Source organism: Uranotaenia lowii, chromosome 2 (genome assembly GCF_029784155.1).
Source record: "Uranotaenia lowii strain MFRU-FL chromosome 2, ASM2978415v1, whole genome shotgun sequence".
NCBI lineage: Eukaryota > Metazoa > Arthropoda > Insecta > Diptera > Culicidae > Uranotaenia > Uranotaenia lowii.
In genome coordinates this window covers 231,715,696-231,737,579 of record NC_073692.1, presented here as the reverse complement: position 1 = coordinate 231,737,579, position 21,884 = coordinate 231,715,696, and the positions used below count along the sequence as shown (strand labels likewise).

Below are 21,884 nucleotides of genomic sequence, written 5' to 3'. Positions count from 1 at the left end.
ACAGAAAAAAAGTGTGGTTTACTGAAAAAAAAAATCAAAATTTTTTTTTCTGATTCAAAATCAGTTCAGAGTGTTTGTTTTATCATTTCACGTCATGTATCATGCATCGATCTATTCAAATAGTTCGTAGAGGCATTATTATTCACTTTTACACAGTAAATTTCAAGAAATAATCTTGATTTTTCTTGCAAAACATAAGTGGTACTATTTCGCGCTTTTTTCCTATATTTCCTATATTTTTGTTTATAAAATACAATAAGTGTTCAATAGATTGCCCCAAATTTGTATGGAAAATTCAAAACCTGTGAAATGTTATGCGCTGCAGCTTAAAATTGATCCTAGGCCTAGTACAAGATCTCATGCCAAATTTGGGCCAGATCGGATCACGTTTAGGGGTCGCTCAACGAGCCTGAAGTTTGTATGGGATTTTGAGACATTTTTTTCGGGAGAAACATGAAAAACCAGTTTTTCATCAATAGCTTTGGTTCCCGTTGGCCGATTTCTTTCAAAAACGGGTTTTCTCAAAGCCTAAATTATGAAAAATATTTCATCCGAAGACTGCATTTCAATTAGAGTCAAGATAAGAAAGTAATAAGGCTTAAAAAATGGGTTAACTTTTTTAAGGATGGTATTCATCACTGTTAATGAGTCGAGGCGGTCGAACATATTGACTCCTCATTCACAGTGCTGAATACCACCGTTAAAAAAGTTAGCCCATTTTTGAAGCCTAATAACTTTTTTATCTTAACTTTTATCGAAATGCAGTCTTCGGATGAAATATTTTTCATAATTTAGGCTTTGAGAAAACCCGTTTTTGAAAGAAATCGGCCAACGGGAACCAAAGCTATTGATGAAAAACTGGTTTTTCATGTTTCTCCCGAAAAAAATGTCTCAAAATCCCATACAAACTTCAGGCTCGTTGAGCGACCCCTAAACGTGATCCGATCTAGCCCAAATTTGGCATGAGATCTTGTACTAGGCCAAGGATCAATTTTAGCCTGCAGCGTATAACTTTTTCAAAAGTCGGGTCATTTGGGGCACTCTAGTGTTCAATAAGTTCCTATAGTGTTCAAATTTTACAAATCGTCTTGGAAAATTGTTTCGAATTCTTACCGAAGAAATTTAAAGCGGTTAAGGTTTGCTCGAAACCAATTTGATTTAAAAAAAATGCTTATTAATTTCATTATACTGAAAAAAAAAAAATTAAAACTACATATCTAGCTGGAACCATATGACACTGCAAGGTTTATTTTTGCTCCTATCCATCAAAAGTCTTTTAAATATTTTCATTTTTTCATAATTTATGTAATTTAAATTTCATAATTTGTTAAAAATCGCAGTTAATTACGCATAGTGCAATCAATTGCGAAAAACGAAAAGCTGTTCATATGAAAAAAATCAAAACGAAAAAAAAAAACAGAACAAAACATAACTCGGAATTTGGTGAGTTTCATCGGGAACATTACAATTCATTTTTTTTAAACTAGAAGAAACATACTTCGATTTTCCTTCAGATATACATCTTTCTTATATTTTTCACTTTCCTCTGCTATCATCATCATCATCATCATTTTCTTATAATTTAATTTTCTCTCTCTCTCTCTCTCTCTCTCTCTCTCTCTCCCTTTACTTTTTTCCATTTATCTTGTTTTATTTTCTTTCTCCCTTTATTCTATTAATCCCCCTTGACATTGTTTTTAGATGAAATTGATATTCGAAGTTTGTTAATTTATTTGTTATTGGGTGCTTCAAATAAAATTTTCTGACACAAATACTCACTATTTTGTGGCTTTTACGTTATCGGCTCCATACACCTGAAAGAAAAGAAAAGAAAAAGATATCAATCAACGAGCTGTAATAAAACAGAAACGTTTAAAAATACAATTCTTCGCTTCAAACAACTTTCAGACAACGACTTCGACCAAATGCCAGTCAGAATAATATGATTAAATCTTGCCTTCACTGTAAAATATGACTATTACAGATTTTCAGTTAAATGATTCTTTTTTACATATAATTTACCAATTTTCCTCACGATAAATTTATAATAAGACGGAACATTTTATTTATATATATTTAACATTCTATCTTCTATCCTGGTGTGTGCAATAAAATCAAAATCCGGTAGCATTCAAGATCGATCGAATCGAAATTCAGTAGCGTCTTGCTTATCTTATAATTTATGGCTAGGAATCATCAATCGAAAAAGGAAGCAACTGCCGCAAGGATGTGAATGTTGCGGATGATTTAAATAGTGCATCAGTAAACATACTCCTTGAGAACGTGAAACTATTTCAGCCGCTCGTAAAACGCCACCTTGTCTGGGTTTTATTTCTGATGATTGATGGACAATCAAAAACTTGTATGCGAAAACTCAACACAAATCGAAGCTCAGTTTAGTAAAGGAAACACGCGAATTCAATGTCAGCGACCTTTAACCAATCAGTGGGATCCCACACGTAAAACAAAAATAAAATAAAAAATACACACGTAATAAAATGGTTTGTCGAGTTTCGGTTTAGAAGAATACCTCTACTCGTCAGCACATTCGAACGTTCAGCTGACCGATTCCTCTTTGGGGTCTAAGAGGTGACCTGAGCAGAGCAATCCAACACTACATTCATCATCTCGTGTTTGACATGGATCGGTTCAATCGGTGAAATCGGAGATCAAAGGCATGCCGTTTGCCGAAAACAATTACCTGCGCGCATCGAAACTCGTCAGGTTGACGCCAAGTTCAAAGCAACAGCTCACAGAAAAAAAAACAACAGAAAAACGGATGTTGATAAGTAGCTGAGCAAAACTACTGTGCGACAGTTAAGATGATCGAAAATCGGATGCAGTAGACCGATAAAGTAATCAGATATAAAAATCAGTTGTAAGGAAGATTGTTAATTCATCATTACTCATTCTAAAATGAGGACTATGAAAAAAGCGTATTATTTTAATCCTCTTATTTAATATTTTGTAATAAGTCACGTTTAATGATTCCGAGTTCGCTGTCATTTTCAGTACATTCGAGGCACTGAGATCCAAATAATAGTATGTCAAGGAATGTTATATATTTTTAATATATTAAAATAATCACTCTGGAAATAAGTGCAAAAAACATCTATTTTGAGTTAGTTATTTCGAACGATTCTTTATATCTTAATCTTAAACTGCAACTTTCAGATTTTTTTTCACACTTTTCTTTGTTTAAATGAAAAAGGAAATTTGGAAAAATGTATGGAAATTTGGGAAAATTAAAACTTTGAAGTGTGTTTTCTCGCCGATTTCATGCATTTTCACCACTCTGGCTTTGTTTTTAAAAACTTAATAAGACATTTCATTGGTTCGTCCGTGAGGGCGTTTAACCCCTAGAACTTCCTACCCACATTGATTTTTTTCCAAACCAAACAAAAAAACCAAAACATCCAGATAGAAAAAAAAACAAAATCAAAACATAACAAGGTTAAACAGGATAAAACGAGATATTTAGAGCGAAAAACGAAACCAACACAACACAACACAACCAAGACAACACAAGGTGGAACAAGAGAAAACCAACTCAGCATAGTGAAGAAAGACAGAAAGAGATAAAACAGGATTAATTAAGAAAAAAAATAACAAAACATATTAAAACAAATAAGCTGAAATAAGAGAAAACAATATTTAGCATGGTAAAGAAACAAAGAAAAGGATAAAACAACAAAACTAGGTAAAACAAGATAAAACTTAATAATACTCTCTTGTTTGACCAAGTTTTTCGTGTTAGATGAAAATTTCGAAAAGTTTAAAAACAAACTCAAACAAAAGACTGAATAGAAAAAAAAAACAAACAAAAAAATGATGAAGAATGACAAAAACACAAAATATGACAAAAGAAAACAAGCATTATAAATAAAACAAAAAAAGTGCAAAATGCATCAAAAACATGATGCAAAAATTGAAAAATGACTACAATTGGTCGGGAATTGACTAAAAAAAACGTTTTTTATTATAATAATAGTTATTTGGTAAAAATAACTGAAACTCAAGATAAGAATAAAAGCCATTCGATTTAAACAACATTCGATTTTGGCAACATAAAATGTACGGGCATGTTGCCAAAATCGAACGGGGTTTCTATTTCTATCATGTTTCGTTTTGTTTTGTCTTATTTTTCCTTCTTCATCATATTCTAGGTCGTTCCGCCTAATTTTACTCTGTTCTAACTTATTTTATTCTGTTTAATCTTTTGTTTTTATTGTTTTCAGGTTATTTAACTTCTACTTGTTGTACCCTTTCACTCAATACCCATATTGTGAGGGTTATTATCGGTTCGATTCAGTTCTGGAACTCGTATTGATTAAAAAAAGTCCAAGGATTTTCCAACCTACTCCGTGGCTTAGAAAAACGATTAAAACTGCATTGGCATTTTTTTTATATTTCAGTTTTTATATACATAAAAAACCATGATTTTTAGAGAAAGTTTAATATTTAATTTAAATTCAACTATAGGAGTTCATAAATTATTCGAAATTATTCATTTTGCACATTTTTTACCATATTTTTACGATTAGTGAAAGTCTTGAGAACCCAGTGAAAAATACAGCTTTTTTGAGCTAGTTCAACATTTTAATACGTATGCCAAAGTTCTTTTGATTCAGATTAAAAATTCTAAAAACTAGAAAAGGAAACTTAAAGTTATTCATCAAGACCATACTTGTGAAAATTTATTCAAATAATGGCAAGTCATATACGTTTGGATTTTACAAACCTACATTTTTAAGGTTGAATCTTTAATTGTTCAACTATTTCTGGAAAGTTCATCATAGTACTAGCAATGGGTGATAAATATTTCATTTCATTTTGAACTCATAATTTATGTTTGTTCTGATCATCGATAAATTAGACATATGATAAACTATTTTATCTAAAAACCTGGCAAAATTCGGGCATTTGATTAGAAAATTTTCAACTCAAAATCTATGCAATGTCCGGGCAAATTTGGTCAAAATCCAGGAATAACTCAACAAAAATCAAGAGGAAAACCTTGAGAAATATATTTTTCATCAAAACACATCAGCAGATTTTAAATTATAGGTTTTTTATTTCAAAAAACTGTTCTTCATTATTTTGTTTAAAAAACGTGCGTTTTTGGACGTAAAAATAAAAAAAAAGGAGTAAGGGAACATCCATAATTGACGTAGCATTTTGGGGGGAGGGGGGGGGGTTGACTTTGTGTGACGATGTGTGACGAGAGGGGGGGGGGGGTAGGGATTCAAGTAAAGCTACGTAGCTTCAATTAAATATCAAAATTGTTTTTGTTTTGATTTTTCCAGCCGAACAGACGATGGAGAAAAGCTGCCCAACGATTTCATTGGAATCCAGAATGCAGATAATTTGGACCGACGCAACTTATTGAATACTTAAATACTAGCTATCCTGTTTGTTGAAAGGTAGCTTGATTTTTTTTGACTGATTGATATGCTTTTTTAAAATTCCATTTATAACTTCTATACCTTCTTTTGTTATTTTTTGTATTATTCTTGCAAAATGCTGATAATAAAAGTAAAAATTAAAAACCGATTTTTAAAAATGGGGGGGGGGGGGGGGTGAGGGGGGTTATTAAAGCTACGTTATTATCTAGAGGGAGTCAATGACTTTGTGACGAAATGCTACGAGGGGGGGTATAAAAACTCCAAAAAAAAGCTACGTCATTTATGGATGTTCCCTAACCCTTTTTAATTTCACTTTCTGATTTGAAAATGAAAAGAAATCTAAAACATGATTGCAAATTACACTTTTAATTAATGGTTAGGTAAAACGGACACTGCGTAGAAAAGGTAGATATTGCCTTTCCATTGATGTACAAAATTTTATGAATTAAACATTTGAGTATGTTTATAAACCAAAACGGAACCAACTGGTGCAATTCCTGAAGAAAAAAAGGGTGGTTTTCGGAATTCCGTAATTTATAGGCGCTTCCTTTACCTAGGATCAACTTTTAACAATTTTATGGCCTGTTTGAGAAGCAGAGTGCTTTTCGGTCGACAATTGCTCTTGCCAGGATCCTTTGAAGGCATTTGGTGAATCAGACCAATGAAAAATTAGAAATACCTGAAGAAACTTACGTGTCCGTTTTACCAGACCTTGAACCTAGCAACATTTTTTCGATGGCTTATGATATAATGTTTTGTAGCTTAAAAATAATAAATTAGACATCGCTAAAAATTTGTTCAACTTTTTCGATCCCTGGTCATAGTTGATCCAGAAAATTTTAAATTATACTTTTTAAAGCTTGAATATGGTAAGATTATTTGAAAATTTTCGAAAATTTCGAATGAACTGATTTCAAACCTGATTCGTGACGAAAATTGAAAGAAAATTCAGAAAATTCGTTTGAAATTTTTTTTTCAGAAGGGTGTGTTTATGTCTATATGTGTAAGACACTATGTGAATTCTTCATAAATATTGAAATGATTCAGCATTGAATGGTATTTTCCTCAAAATATGCAGATTAGTGTTTTGAGGGAAGCATTTAAGAGAAAAAAAATCCTAGAATTCGAATGTTAAAAAAGGCCCATGGTAACAAACAAAATAACAAAATTATTGCAATAATATCGATTATTTTTATTTTTTGTTTATTTCTTTTCGATTGCACAAAGTAACAAAATTTACGTTATTCCATTTGTCCGGGAGTTTGAGAGCTAGTTTACTAATTTGAAGGTGACATATCCAAATATGTTTGGTTTTTTTTCTGATAGCTCTAGTTTTTGAGATTCAAGGGTTAACTTAAGAAAAATTTTAAGAATATTTTAGAACATTTCTAAAATACTTAAATCGAATGTTTCGAATCAATGCTCAACTTTTTCAAAGACCGCGAGTTGGAATTTCTGAGAAAACTGGGGCGTCCTTTAAGATTATTTAGCTAATTCTGGTGAAATATGAGAATTTATGGATATTTTGGAATATTTTTTTAATCAAAATGAATCAAATATTTTTTTAAAAGCATAAGTAAAAAAAATCGCAGTCTTCAATAAATTTGTAAATGATGTTACAAATAATTTTTTCTATTGCTTTTTTTTTTTAAACTTGAGGATTATTTTCAAGCATTGTTTCTTTGAATCTAAAATATGTGATTACACTATCATTAACCGGAACAGTTAATTTTCTTAATTTTATCCCAACAAACTGATTGAATAATAATATATGTTGACTTATTAACTGTTAACCTTTTTCACTGAAATGAAATCCACATTATTCTGCATTACAAAACTAATCCTCTACTGAATAAAAATGAAAATGTTGAGATGGTTTTTTGATCGGAATATTTTTAATGACCTGTTACAGGAAAATAAAAGATTTTTTTTAAATAATTTTAATGTTTAAATAATGCATGAAAACCCTTTTTTTAAATAATAAATATTGTTTGCAATGATTTATAGTACTGAATCATGCTAACAACATTTGAAAAAAAATCGAGGAGGTAGAGGATTTAAAAATGTTTTTTTTTACATTTTACGGCTTCTACAAAAAAATTGTATAGTTCCTTTTGAACTTTCTTTCAAAAATTTTAATTTCAATTATCATATATTAAAATTTTGTCTTGAACTTAAAATTCATGGGTTCTGGAGTTCAGATTTTTAAAATAGTAAAGGTAGTTTAGTTCTAGTATTAATCAATTTAAACTGCAAAACTGTAAATTACAATTTTACTACGCTATGAAAATCAAAAATAAATGTTTTTTATTTTAAGTGATTCACGATACTTTTCATTTCATTTTAATTAATTTAAACATCATAATTTTGAATCCCTTTTGCAGTTTTTTTTTCAAATATTAATTTCGAAATTGAAATTCCTAAGTTTAAAATAAAAAAAAAACAGTGGGTAAATCTGGTTTGAAAAAATATTTTAAATTTTGTCTACATCTCAATCTATGATATGCTGTTAAATAATCCTCAAAACTGTTAAATAAAGACTATGTAACTTGTTGCCCACTTTTTTTTTAACCTTTGAAGTCCAGAATTCGAGATGCAAAAACACTGTTTGGTTAAACTATTAGTTACTCATTGTAACAAATTGCAAAAAGTTTTTATCTTTAATTTTTTACCATGAGTCGTAAATTCTCGCGTGAGCTTTCGTAACGTGGTATGAAACAAATTGTAAACAAACAGTTTTACTACGAAAAAATACAAAAACTGACATAAACTAGTTATTTCCATTTAGAATATATGTAACTTAGACAACAAATGTGAAATTTAAATTGTAACGTTGCACCAGTTTTCTTTGAATTCTTATGATGTTTCATACGTAATGAAAGCTCACGTGAGAATTTATCCAAGGGGGTTTGCCGAGTTGGATAAATTACGTCGAGTGCTGAAAAAATCTATTTTTTTCAACGAGTGGCACACACAATTTTATGCAAATTCGAAAAACCCCTTTGAAAATCCATGAATTGACCAACAAGAAGTGCATCTTACAAATAACTACTTGGTAACGACTATTTATTTATTTATTTATTTATTTATTATCTTGATATCATCTGACAAAGGTGGGTGTCTGAATGAATAAAACTTAAATCTAGGTTTACATAAATCATTTGCTAGTTTCTTAACACGTTCGTCGCCACGCTCATTTTGATAGTTTTGCTAGCCGGGCCCAAAGAAATTTTCAGAGAGAGAAAGCAAAGAGGGAGAACTCCCATATTTGAAACGTGTGGCGAAGCTGAGCGGTAAACTCAAGTAAGAGAGCGTCACCTGCTTTTTGATGTGACGGGGCCCCCCAGGAAATACACCCGTCTGCCGAATATGGGTGACGTGGCGACGAACGTGTTAATCGTTCACTCATGCTATGCTCAATCCGTTGTTTGAAAGTTGCAATGGACACATTAAAATCGAATTGGGTATAATAACGGAGGAAGCATATTTTTGCGGAACGAAGGGGGTCGTTACTGCCATAGCGCGTACTTCTTGGTTCCAATGAGAGCCAGTCTCGATTACGAAGGGTTCGTTCTGGAGCATAAATGTTACAACGGGAAAGCAGCCAACAGCAATCAATTTCATTTCTCAAGATCTTTGCCACGAACAGTGATCGACCAATGGAATGACGATCCGCCAGCGTATGGAGTCCAAGCAGAGCACATCGTTGTGGATAAGGCGGTAGATTTAACGGGTTTTCCCAAGGTAGTTCGCGGAGAGCATACCGCACAAATCGCCGTTGAATTGCTTCGAAACGCGCAACCCACAAAGCTTCAAACGGCCACCATATAAGATTCGCAGATTCCAATATAGATCGAACCAGGCAGCAATATAAAGCTCGCAGGCAGACGGGATCAGTGAATTCTGTACTCAGGCGTATAATAAACCCCAGCATTCTGTTGGCCTTCTCGAGTACCACAGAGAAATGGGGCTTGAAAGTCATATGACGGTCCAATAAAACTCCAAGATCCTTTATCTGATCCACACGTTGTAGTGACTCACCCAGTATGCTGTATTCATATATGAATGAATGTTTCCTCCGACCGAATGTAATAAAACAACACTTAGCAACGCTTAAAACCAGTAAATTGACAGCACACCAGTTCACCACCATGTCCAGGAAGCCTTGTAACTCGTAACAATCAGCTAAACTGTTTATGACCAAAAATATTTTTAGGTCGTCAGCATACTGGAGAACTCCACAGCCAACAAGAAGCAAATTAATGTCATTACAGAACATTGTAAACAACAGAGGGCCCAAGTTGCTGCCTTGTGGGACCCCAGACTTTGGAATAAAATCAGGAGATTCTGCAGAACCTATTCTAACAGCTAAACGGCGATTCGTAAGATAACTTTTTATCCAAGCACATAGTCGTTCGGAACATCCCAAACGTTGCAATTTTTTCAGGAGAATATCGTGATTCACTGAATCGAATGCAGCCGAAATATCAGTATAAATTGCATCAATTTGCTTTCCACCATCCATTTGTGATATGCAATATGATGTAAAAACTGTCAAATTCGTGGTTACGGAACGTTTAGGGAAAAATCCGTGCTGATTTTCGGAGATCCAGTTCCGACAAGCTGAGAAAATAATATCGTTTACGATCCTCTCTAATACCTTCGAACAGGCAGCTAGTGATGTGACACCACGGTAGTTAAGAATATTTTGCTTATCACCTTTTTTATAAACTGGGTTCATAAACGATCTTTTCCAGAGGTCGGGGAATTTTTGCTGTTCTAGGGACCGGTTAAAGATGTGAGTAAGTGGTTTCACTAAAAGTGTACGACACTTCTTTAGAACGCATGCCGGAATTCCGTCCTGTCCGGCCGATGTAGTATACTTCAGTTTACCGATGGCTTCAAGAACCATTTCCTCGCTTATAGAAAAAACATCCAGATCCAGCACATCTATGGGCAACCGTGTGACGGCTGCGAAAATTTGATCAGCAGTTGGCGATAGATCATAGAAAACACTGGAGAAGTGCATCGCGAAGAGGTTACATTTTTCGGCAGGAGACGTGGCAATTCTGTCATTTAGTTGGAATACCGCAGGCAGTCCGGATTCCTTCCGTTTTGAGTTGACGAATTTCCAGAACTTTTTCGGATTGCGGCGAAGCTCTCTTTGCGTACGAGCAACATAACGTCGATAGCAAAAACGGTTGTAACTGCGATATCTTCTTGTAGCAGCGTTCAATTTCATTTTAGTGAAAGGGCACCTGGAGCTAGTGAACTTTCTAAGTAATTTAGAACGTATCTGTTTTAACCGCTTTAGGCGTCCGTTACTCCAGGGAGGTCGAAGAGGAGGTCGCACCAAGGGTACCGAGTTGTTAAAAACATCGTCCAAAATTGAGCAAAAAATTCTCAGGGCAATTTCAACGTCCGTACAATTGAGGAAATCCGTCCAATCGATTTCAGAAAGGACTCGATTCATTGTGTCAAAATCTGCCCGATTGAAGTTGCGAGCTGACGTATCGAACGCCTCATCAAAAACGATAGGGTTTGGAAAAGAGATATCAAAATTGAACGGAGGATGGTACATGTCAATCGGAACAACGGCATCGATGGCCTCGGTGACCGAGCTTATTGAGATAGATTCGTCCGTAAAAACCAAATCCAGCGTTCGGTTTTGAGAATTACTCTCTCGCAATTCTCTTCTTTGATTCATTCCATTCAGTTGCATTCCATCCAAAAGTGATGCACTAGCCGATGTTAATACTGAAGTAGAGTCTATCACCATATTGTTACTGTCACCACGAATCCACATCAATTGCGGTTGGTTGAAGTCACCAAGAAGAATAACGCTGCACGAAGGATGTTGCAATCTAACTTCAGATAAGCTATCAACATGCAGATCGATAATTGATCCATCCTGACTTTTTTCCGGTGGAATATATGCTATACCAATTAAAAACGAGCTATGAGCATGAGAAACTTTAACCCACAAATAATAATAATAATAATATTTATTAAAGACCTTTTAACCTTGAGATTTAACCCACAAAGCTTCTATGCAATTGGTATGAGTCAAATTAACCAATGATGCGCTGAGCTTGTTTAACACCGCTATAAGTACTCCGCCACCCCTGCTACGACGACTATTGACACTACTTCTGTCGCAACGAAATACATTATAATCAGAGCCGAATAGCTGACTAGACGGAACTGAAGAATCGAGCCAGGTTTCGGTGAATGAGTAGATTTCGTAGCCGAGCTCTGATGCAGCAACGAAGCACTCACAAATCTTCGATTTCAAACCACGCACGTTCTGGTAATACAGGCGCAGCGCATCAGATGAATTGGATGCGTCAATTGAGCATGTTTTGCGATGGTCGATAGGACGAGAGCTGCAAATAGGGGCAGTCATTGAACGCAGCGGGAGAAGAAGAAGAGTACTTGCCTGACAGCACAGGCTGGAGAGCCCCGTTGCCTTCTTCGAACACAGGGCCGGGACGACTGTTGACGCTGGCTGGAAACTGCGCGACTGTGACGAAGGGCTTGGGGGCCTCCATTGTGCTAAGTTCGTTGCATCCCGGTGATCCGATCGGCAAATTTTCGGCAAAATTTCCAGTTGAGCGAACATCCAATTTATCAAAAGGTACTGTCGTACTCGACGCACACGGTTCGGGACTAGAAGGCAGAGGTGTGTGACTAGATGGAATACATAAAACCGAAGGATACTTGCCATGAAATGGCAATTGGAAGCCTCCCCCAGAACCACCTGACTGATAAACGGGACGACTTGAAGCAGGAACAGTCAGTCGTTGGTGGTCCGGGTAAAGAACTTCCCAATTGCTTTGAGAGGTGCGTCCCGAATTCCAGTTAAAAAACGCCGAGTTAGCATCGATATATGAACAACTGTTAGCGGTAGGCTGCAGCATAAGGCTGGCATCAGCTTCGAAGCGTGCATCATTAGTTTTGAAAAACGCACAATCCGAGGCACAAGTAAAGCTGGAAGGCATAAATGCGTCACTGGGAGAAAAACTACAAACAGATGTATACTTGCCATAGCATGGCAATTGGAAGCCTCCCCCTGAACCACCTGACCGATTAACGGGACGACTTGCAGCAGGAACAGTCGGTCGTTGGTGGCCAGAGTAGAGAACTTCCGAATTGGCATGAATGATGCGTCCCGGAGTCAAGATAACGTTTTCTGATGGCTGGTTACGGTTATTGCTGAGGACCACGAAACTGCTTCGAGCTGTAATCCACGAATTCCCGGAAATACAATCCTTTTGGCCAAGAATCAGGATTTAACGCTTTTGATTTTAGGTCCGGTGATAGGCCGACTTTAAATGATATAAAACGGTAGGTGCTAATATCATTTCCTTTCGGAACCAGTTTAACCACATTCGCATCCTCCACACCAAGGTTGGCATGGACCATTGCTTTAACAGCATCTTCAGTGACGTCAGGTTTGATGCGTGACAAGTAAATCCAGAGCAACTTGGGGTTATCATCATCACACAGTGTGGCTTGTGATATAGCTCAGTTGGCAAGTCTGTTGCCTCCTGAGCAGATGTCCGCGAGTTCGAGCACAAGAGTAAACATCGAACACAGTTGTACCGGATAAGTTTTTCAATAACGATCCGCCAACTGTAACGTTGATAGAGTCGCGAATGCCATAATGTTGGTAAAACGACTATAATCGAAACAAAAAAAAAAAAAAAAAAAAATCATCACACAGTGGAACGGATACTACATCATTTGAAGCATTTTTGGATCCAAGTTGACACGGCTCAGTCGAAACAGCATCAGGGACCCGAATACGCTTCATTGGACGCCTTAGCTCAGAGGACGTGTCGCCGCACAGTCATCACAGAACCAGAAAACATTATTGGACGTAGTATCAATTTGTCTGGCCAAACTTTTAGACAATCCGGTGCACACGATGTGAAATCGCTTGCTGCAAACTCCTTTGCAAGCGATCTGCTCGATACCAGTGATAGCTTCACGGCAAGTCGAGCAGTGCTGTTCCATTGCGCCTTCAGTTATGCAATTCACTTCGCAGAAAGAAACTGATGGTTCAAAAAATTCCGGCAAATGTCGCTTCAATCGGAAAAATCGAGCTGGGGTGTTTACACTAACGTCCTTTGTAAACAAACGGTACTTTCAATCATGCTTGTCCAACACCTCGCAAACAGAACAGAGCAGAGAACGAATTACACTTTTATCACTTCGGTTTCCGAGTGCACTGCTCAGCCGATCAACGTTCACAAATTGCGGTTGCTCTGACGGTCGGGTGGACGTCGCTCGCTCTACAGAAAGGAGAAGGAGCTGGCTAGAAAATTGTGCTCTGGCGACGCTGCTGAGTAGCTCAATGTATCAAGCCAGAAAGATTTCAATGCAGGAATGTTTTCTTCAAAAAAGCCGTAATGCAGTGCAGAACAGTGCATCAGTTGAAGAGGTCCAATGTAGGTTTATGTTTTGTACGTAGCCGGGCCGGGCACTTCCTGGCAAATTATTTGAAAAACATGGTGAAAACCGGGTAAATAATCTGAAATTCTCCATTCCAAAAACCGAGCAATATCCGGCCAAATCTGAGGAAATTACAGGCATTTATCTAGTGAAGAAAAACGACTTACAATTTTTTGTCGCAACACATCAGCAGTGTTAAATTTATGTTTAAAGCATACGAAGGAAAGTTTTGGTTTGATTTTTGATGAAACAAACTTTCACAAATCCAATTTTTGACAAACAATTTTAAACTGAATTCGATTTTCTTGTTTTGTGTTTTTCCAAATAATGTGGATAAAACTGGGCAAAATCCAAGTAGTTTTTTCACAATATCCGGGCATTCGCAAATTGCTGTATACTTAGGTTAATGTTATGTACTTTCAATATCGTACGTGGGTAGCATTAATTTACAAAAGCAGCAATTCGTAAAGTAATATTTACTAAAGTTATCCAATCTTTGTCTATTAAACAAATCGTGAAAACTACGCAGGGATCTAGGACAAATTTTAGTAATAAAATTGCAAAACTTTCACAAATCGAAAAATTTAGGATTCATCCTCCTTTACCGCTACGCTTTTAATATTTTTCGACCGAAGAAAGCTTTCGTAGCTAATCATTGGTTCTGGTGCAGAATATCAATCTAGAGGAACTCGCTCAGGAATGAAAAGATAGGTGTTTTGGGCAAAGTTGTTAGTTCGCATATTTTGATATAAAATTTAAAGCAAACATGTTAAGCAAAGTTGTGTATTTTATTGAGATAGATAACTTTGTAGAAAAAACTTAAGCTCTTAAATGCTAAACAAGAAAGTTATAATTTATATCTCGCTATTGGTGGACCTCTAAACTTTATATTTCATATCAAAATATGCGCTTTATTATACAGAGCAATGTTGTCGAAGACACCAGCATTCTATCTTAACTACCTTTGGCGTTATTAATTTAGTTCCGTTAGATTTATGTTCTGCATTGTAAATTCTGACGCACTTCGAAACATCGATCCAGACGCAACCGATGAAGACAAACTGAGTTTTCTGTAAAGCTTCTCTTTCGCCCGAGTGCGAACGAATTTATCTGCACCGAGAACGCACTTCATCAGTTTGCTTGCTTCTCTTGCCCACACTTGGGTGGACGCTTGGTCGCTCTGGAGGTTACTGAGAATTTTTTTAAGATTCTCCGTTTGGGAAAAGCACAGCGAAAAAAATACACGCTCTTACTCTGAACGGGCAAATCTGAGGAGCGATGTCAAGCATGCTTTCAATAACCGAAACTTTTAGCACGATTTATTACTTCTTTCAACCTTTCAGCACGTATACTTGAATAGCTTCGAGTTTTATGGAACTTTTTCGTGACGAAGGAAACGAACGACCGAATTTAGAGCAGCAGAATAAGCATAAAAACAGGTGATTTAAAGCTGTCGAATTAATCAATACTTAACATTCACAGAGTTACCAGATGATCCCGTTTCATAAAATAAAATTGAAATAAAAAAAAATGCCAAATGACTATGCCAAATGACTGAAAAATTCTGATCATGTAGATCATGGACCTCACTTTTGCAGGCAAAAAATAGTATGTAGTGAAAAATAATCGCTTTTCGCCTACTTGGTTGAATGATTCAACTGAATCAAAGCAATCGAAAGATTCCTTTTAATTCAATCACGGTAAATGAAAAGTTCATATACCGGTATTTCGATAGCAACTTACTACATAGCTAAACGCTCACTAAAGAAAGTAGTAAGTTGCTATCGAAATACCGGTATATGAACTTTTCATATATCTTGGTTTAATTAAAAGGAATCTTTCGATTGCTTTGATTCACAAGAATAATAATAATAATAAATAAACTAAATAAGATTTTTTTTACAAATATAATTTAAATTTTTTACTGAATATACAGTGACAAGGGAGTGATATGATAAGAAGCCCTCAGAAGAATTTTAAATTCTCAGAGACATGGATTTTGTGAGCTGTAGTAACACATTTGGTATCTGTAACTTAACATGAAATAATAGAGTGTCACATGACGAATGATTGATTGAAAAGTCCTGTTTAACACACCAATTAATTTTTTTTTTGCAGACATTATGTAAAAACCCAAAACGATTTTATGTAGGGTTTTTTTTGTCGTTTTCATACCTTGAAAATGAACCTGATGAAGACCTTAAATTAGAATCGAATTAGTCTAAGTGTTCAATAATTTGATTGTCATGAAATCACAATTTTGCTATATGCCGATGACTATGGACATTGTCCATAGGACAATCAAAGTCTGGAAAACCTTGAATTTTTGACCGAGAAAATCGGGAAAAAACCGGGAATTTAAAAATGAGACAGTTGTGGCCACCCCATAAGATACTACTAGGAAAGATATAGAAAAATGTTCAATGGAATCGGTCAAATAAATAAATCGCCAAAATAAATTAAACTAAAAGTTTGTGTATAGAACTTTAACACTCCAAAGAATTAAACAAAATGGAACAAATGTTCTAAATCAAAAAAATATAAGAAAAGTCCAAATAAATTTAAAAAAAATATGCATGCATAAGAAACACACAAACAAAAAAACCCTATTAAAACCACCAAGATCACCAATTGCAGCGGAATTTCCCCACTTCCAGAAGAAGAAAGTCCGACGCCCTGAATCCGATGCTGTGGATATTACGTAAGTGCAGTGAAATGATGTTGTCATACCAAAGTTACGGCATGTTATCCAATGCAATCAGCAAAACGCCTCTTTGACTTCGGGGGCTTTGGCCGAGGGGCATTTAAGCCAGCAAAAAAAAAAGTAAGAAAAAACAAGCAATCCAACCCGATCATACCTGCTGCTGCTGCTGATGCTTTAGTTCGTGTGAAATTCAGACAGAGAGTTAGAGAAAAAGGAAGAGATACACACGCAGAGATTATTCACGGTAAATGAAATAAACCTCGAAAGCTTTATCGAAAGGTCGAAAGGTGGCACATTTCGGTTTCGGGATATTTGATAGGTATGTTTTCCCTTTCCTCAACATAAACATTGTTAAATTGACTTTTTGTCTGGTGTGACTATTGGCCATTACCGAAATGGACCCAGGAATTACTGCAACCGACAGATCTGGAAGCAGTCATTAGCAAACCGGTCCAAAAAGTGAAACTGTGGCTGCTGCAGAAGAAGTTGTCTTGTTTGGTTTGTGTTTATTTAGAGTAGGTTGGTACCAACGTTTATTGTTCGCTGAGCAGTTGAATTGATGTGATAGCCCTAAGCTATTAGCTAGGGTGACATGTTTACAATGTGACGCGACCAGATAAGAAATGATGATGCAGATTTGATCCTGGCGCTAGCAAGTGTGTGCCGGTTTTTTTTGTGTAGCTTGGTTTACACAAAACAGATTAGCAGTTAAGTGAACTGGGTTGAGAAAAAAATACCGTGAGCAATAAAAACAGTTATAAGAAACGAGCTGTCGAATTCGAAACAATAAAATCATTAAATGTAGATCACGAAATCATAAATGGGACACGTTACTTGCATCAACCCTAATCCGCTCTTGAGTGTCAATATGACACTATTGGATGTTTGGCGGTTTGTAACTTTATTCAGGTGCATCCAAATAAAAATGCTGGGTCCCTCAATGAATTCTTAAAATCTTTAATTTGGAACATTAATTTTTTATGGACGCACCCTGGAAGCTCAGGAAAAAAACTCCCTAATCCGACCTTGAGTGTAAATTTGACACTCCTTGGTTAAAACCGCTTTATCTCTCTTTTCTAAACCGATTTTAAATAAAAATTATAGTTTTGAAAACATCGTAATGTGATTCAAATATGTTTTTAAATTTTTTACAACCTTCAGAGATATTAATGCCTGGAAACTTGCTATTTTAAAATTAAATTACTCTAAAAGTACCATCAAATTTCAAGAGAGAGATTCCATATCTTCAAAAATGTTGTAAAGTTTTACAACTGTCACAATTTTCTTGTACAAAGTGGGTTTCGAAAAGATAGAACTTTGGTGTCTTCTACATGGTTTTATAAAATTAAAAAATTGCAAAAGCGGGACATGTCCCGCTTTTTTAGAAAATGTCCCGTTTTTTTCTGAGAAAACTTTTGTGGTGGACTCAACCGTGCTCCGTGCTTGATGAAAACCCTTCCTATAAAATCTCTCCTCGATCATTTTCAACTCCTGTAATTTTTTTTCTAATCTTCTTTTATCCATTTATGATTTGAAAACTAGAGATGTTTTTACCAAAAAAAGATATCATTCACCGATAAGGCTGTAAAAATTAAATAGGTATCACTTTTATAAAGTTTTACTGACTTACACTGTAAAAACCTAAATTTAGCCTGAATTTAAATTTATTGGTTCAAGACAGAAAACCATTCAAAGATGATGTTCTTTTGTGTTTTTTTTCCAAATTAGCAGCATTTTTCAAAGCTTATGTAAGACTAGATTAAATAACTCGTTTAGTTCTTAGCATTTAACGTTGCCAGAATATTTACCAGGCATATCGTGACTGGGCGAAACTGGGCAATTTTATCTAAAAACCTGGCAAAATCTGGCCATCTGTTTTAAAAAATTTTAACGGAAAATCCTGGCCAAACCCGTGTAAATTTAGTCAAAACCACGGAATTATTCATTTAAAAATCGAAAAAAAGTGCATTTGAAAATACATTTTTACATCAAAACACATCAGCAGATATTTAATCGAATTTTAGGCTTCCTAAAAACTGTTCATGATTATTTTGATTGAACTAGCAAAAAAAAGTCGTTTTTGGACCAAAAATAAACAATTAGGTATCACCTTAACAATCTGGTTCAATTAAGCATTCTTTGAGCACGTTCTAGCGATGTTAATATTTTTCAATTGAAGAAAATATTCTTGAAGCTGCTTACAAAGGATGATGACTCCAGATGTTACTCCGGAATCCTAGCAGTAAATGTAAAGTTTTAAAAAATGTCAAATTTCGGACAAAATAAAACAATTTTTTACTATACAATGAATGAATGGACAAGCTAAATTAAATAAACTTGGTAGACTTTTTTAACTTCAAATGACTATAACTACTATAATCCTTCTATCATATTTTTTTTTCTCAATTTTTTCTACATGCCGTTTTTTATTTGCAAAATGCCCTAATGTTTTCATTATTATATATTTTTTTAAAGTTTATAGATTTCGAAAATGTATGTGGTATACCAATTTATACCGCCTGGGGTCAAATAATCCCTTATACACACCTTTTCCGCTAAAAATCTCTAGTTTCTTAACCGATTTTTACTAAAATTATTTCTAGTTTTAGAAAGCTTGTAACGTGACTCAAATATGATTCTTCTACAATATTCAGCTACAATCAGTAATTAAAAAGTTATTTAAAGAATTTTTTTAAAACATGCTTCGGGAAAAAGACTGTATGTCAGTTATTACAGAACCGTACTATTTAATGAATCAACCGTCAAAGCTGTCTCAGTCGTAATAGAAAATTTCTGAAAAGTGAATTGAAAAATTGACGGAATATGTGACATTTTGACATCTTTAGATTTATAAAACCCAAAACATAGAATTTTTGACGACTTTTCATAGGTAGCGTAATCCGGGGTAAGATTGATCACTTTTTTCAATATTTTTCGATTATTTTTTCTGTTAAGGGGAGTGTGGCATGTTTCATATTTTTAAAACCAGTACTGGCCTCCTATGAACGTGAAACATTTTGCATAAATTTATTAGAGCAAGTTCACTGGTGTTGGGAAAAAGTGGTAGAAATTTTGTCAATTTTTGCACATTTTGAAAATTTTGCCATGCAAAAACATTTTCAAGATCTGTGGCCTTCAAATTTTTCTACAACACGTGTTGTATTTTCGCATGATGTGATGCAAAAATAACAATATTTCTATCACATACGGCTGAAATAGAAACAGTGCTGTAAAAAAATACAACGCCAAAAGATCTTGAAAACATTTTTGCATGGCAAAATTTTCAAATGTCAAAATTTCTACCACTTTTTCCCAACACCAGTGAACTTGCTCTTAGACTACACAGCAAAATTTTTTGACTATTACGTGTCACTGAAAACTGCAACCTTTAAAATAAATCACCTGTAATTAACAGAACCTGTAATTTTAAATTGTTTTCCTTGAAAGTTAACGAATATTCGTTTATTATTACAGCAAATATCCTGTAAAAAAAGTTGTACACTAAAAATTAAATGTCACGTAATCATGTTTTCGACCTGTAAAATTACGGTAAATGTTCTGCTTTTTTTTTGTTACAGGACATTTGCGTAATTTTACAGGAAATAATTTTTGCTGTGTATTTTCAAAGTCGATTTAAAAATCGAATTCGTCTTTCTTCAGAGTTTGATGCTTGAAAAGGTAACATTGATTTGTATCTATTTTGACGGTTTTAACGAGTTTTCTTGATCATAAAGGATACAAAACACCTTCATAATATTGATAAATGCTAGTTTATCAATTGCTAAGGCAGCTCGAAACAAACTCAAATGATATCAAATTAAAGTTTAACTGTTACAGAAATCAACCTGCTGGTTCCAAACGATTTGATTTCATCTTGAAAGGTGTTTGTTTGCGAGCCTTCGAAACAATAGATATTTCAAGATTTTGATACAACATTTTTACTTACATTTGAAATTTTCAAAAACAAACCAAGTTTATCCCAATTTGATACTCAACATGTAGGTGTTGAGTCATCTGCATTAGATTTCATTACCCTAATCAGCACTAGGAGTGTCAATTTGACACCACATGCTCAAATCGTTATAACTTTTGGCGTGTTGAACCGATTTAAACAAAACAAAACTATGTTTAGAACATTATATACAGCTGAAGTTACAAGTTTTCTCGTTATTCAGCATGAAAGAAAAAAAATCCGAAAAAAATATGCCTCACGAAAACTGCTGTAGTTTATATATTACACGTCCAAAAAAATATTTGCTTCATGCATATGAAAGCTGGAGTTAATGCCTACATCATGAAGATCAGAAATCACTTCCATCTGTACCGTTGAGCCGTCAACACGTACGCCGGAGCATCGTATCGTTGCTGTGTACCCGCAGGAACATTTTTACATTATTTATTTTTTCCTTACCTGTTTTTCAATCAGCACTTTTCAGTGCTAAAATTATTTCTATTTTTTTTATTCATATTTTTCTCTTTTCTTTCCAGCATGGGGAAGTCATCGGCCGGTTCAAGGGCCGGAAGAAAACGGATTGCCGAACCTAATTCAGGCCCATCGCCCAAAAAAGTTGAAATTTCCAATTCATTCGATGTCCTTCATAACATCGGTGAAGAGGAAATATTCATATTTAATTCTGATAAGAGTACTAAGAAACCTTCTTCTTCTTATACTCTTAAAAATGAAAAGGTTCCACCAATTACGGTCACGATTTCTGACTTCAATGCCTTTCGAAAAGAAATCGTCACTTCCGTCAAGGATGTGAAGATTTCTTTTCAGATCGGTCGAAGGGGAACTGCTCGTATTTTGGCGGAATCTTTTAATGATTTTCAAAAAATTTTAAATTATTTGAATCATAAAAAACACCATTTTTTTACGTACGACACTAGAGGTGATCGTCCTTTTAAAGTTGTACTTCGTGGTCTCACCGGCGATCAGACACCGGATGAGATCACAACTGAATTAAATTCTTTGTTAGGTTTTTCTCCAATTCAAATAATTCAAATGAGGAAAAGAACCAACACGAATAATATCAGTAGTGTTGGTTTTGCTCCTGAGCTTTATTTGATCCATTTTAAAAAGGATCAAGTTAATAATTTGCAAATTCTTGAAAAGGCTCGTCTTATGTTGCATTGTCGAGTCAAATTCGAACCTTTTCGAAAATCTTCAACCAATTTCCTTCAAAATATTACGCAATGTCGTCGTTGTCAAGCTTTTTGTCACGGCACTAAAAATTGTAGAATGAATGCCAGATGCATGCTTTGCGGCTCATTCGATCATGAAAAATCTAAATGCCTTTATGGTGGTGATAAACCAAAAA

At 34.9% G+C, this 21,884-nt stretch overlaps 1 protein-coding gene across 8 annotated transcripts in view; it reads right to left on the bottom strand.

The window, feature by feature from the left end:
• The window catches only part of LOC129740983 (dual oxidase maturation factor 1), a 220,635-nt gene that overhangs the window by 27,749 nt on the left and 171,002 nt on the right, over positions 1-21,884 (bottom strand). For 7 of the 8 annotated variants that reach the window (XM_055732654.1, XM_055732649.1, XM_055732650.1 and 4 more), the window contains one exon: positions 1,780-1,814. The gene's annotated coding sequence lies outside the window, so the exon portion shown is untranslated. Of the gene's footprint in view, positions 1-1,779; positions 1,817-21,884 lie in introns of all 8 variants that reach the window. The other variant, XM_055732653.1, reaches the window with a different exon arrangement.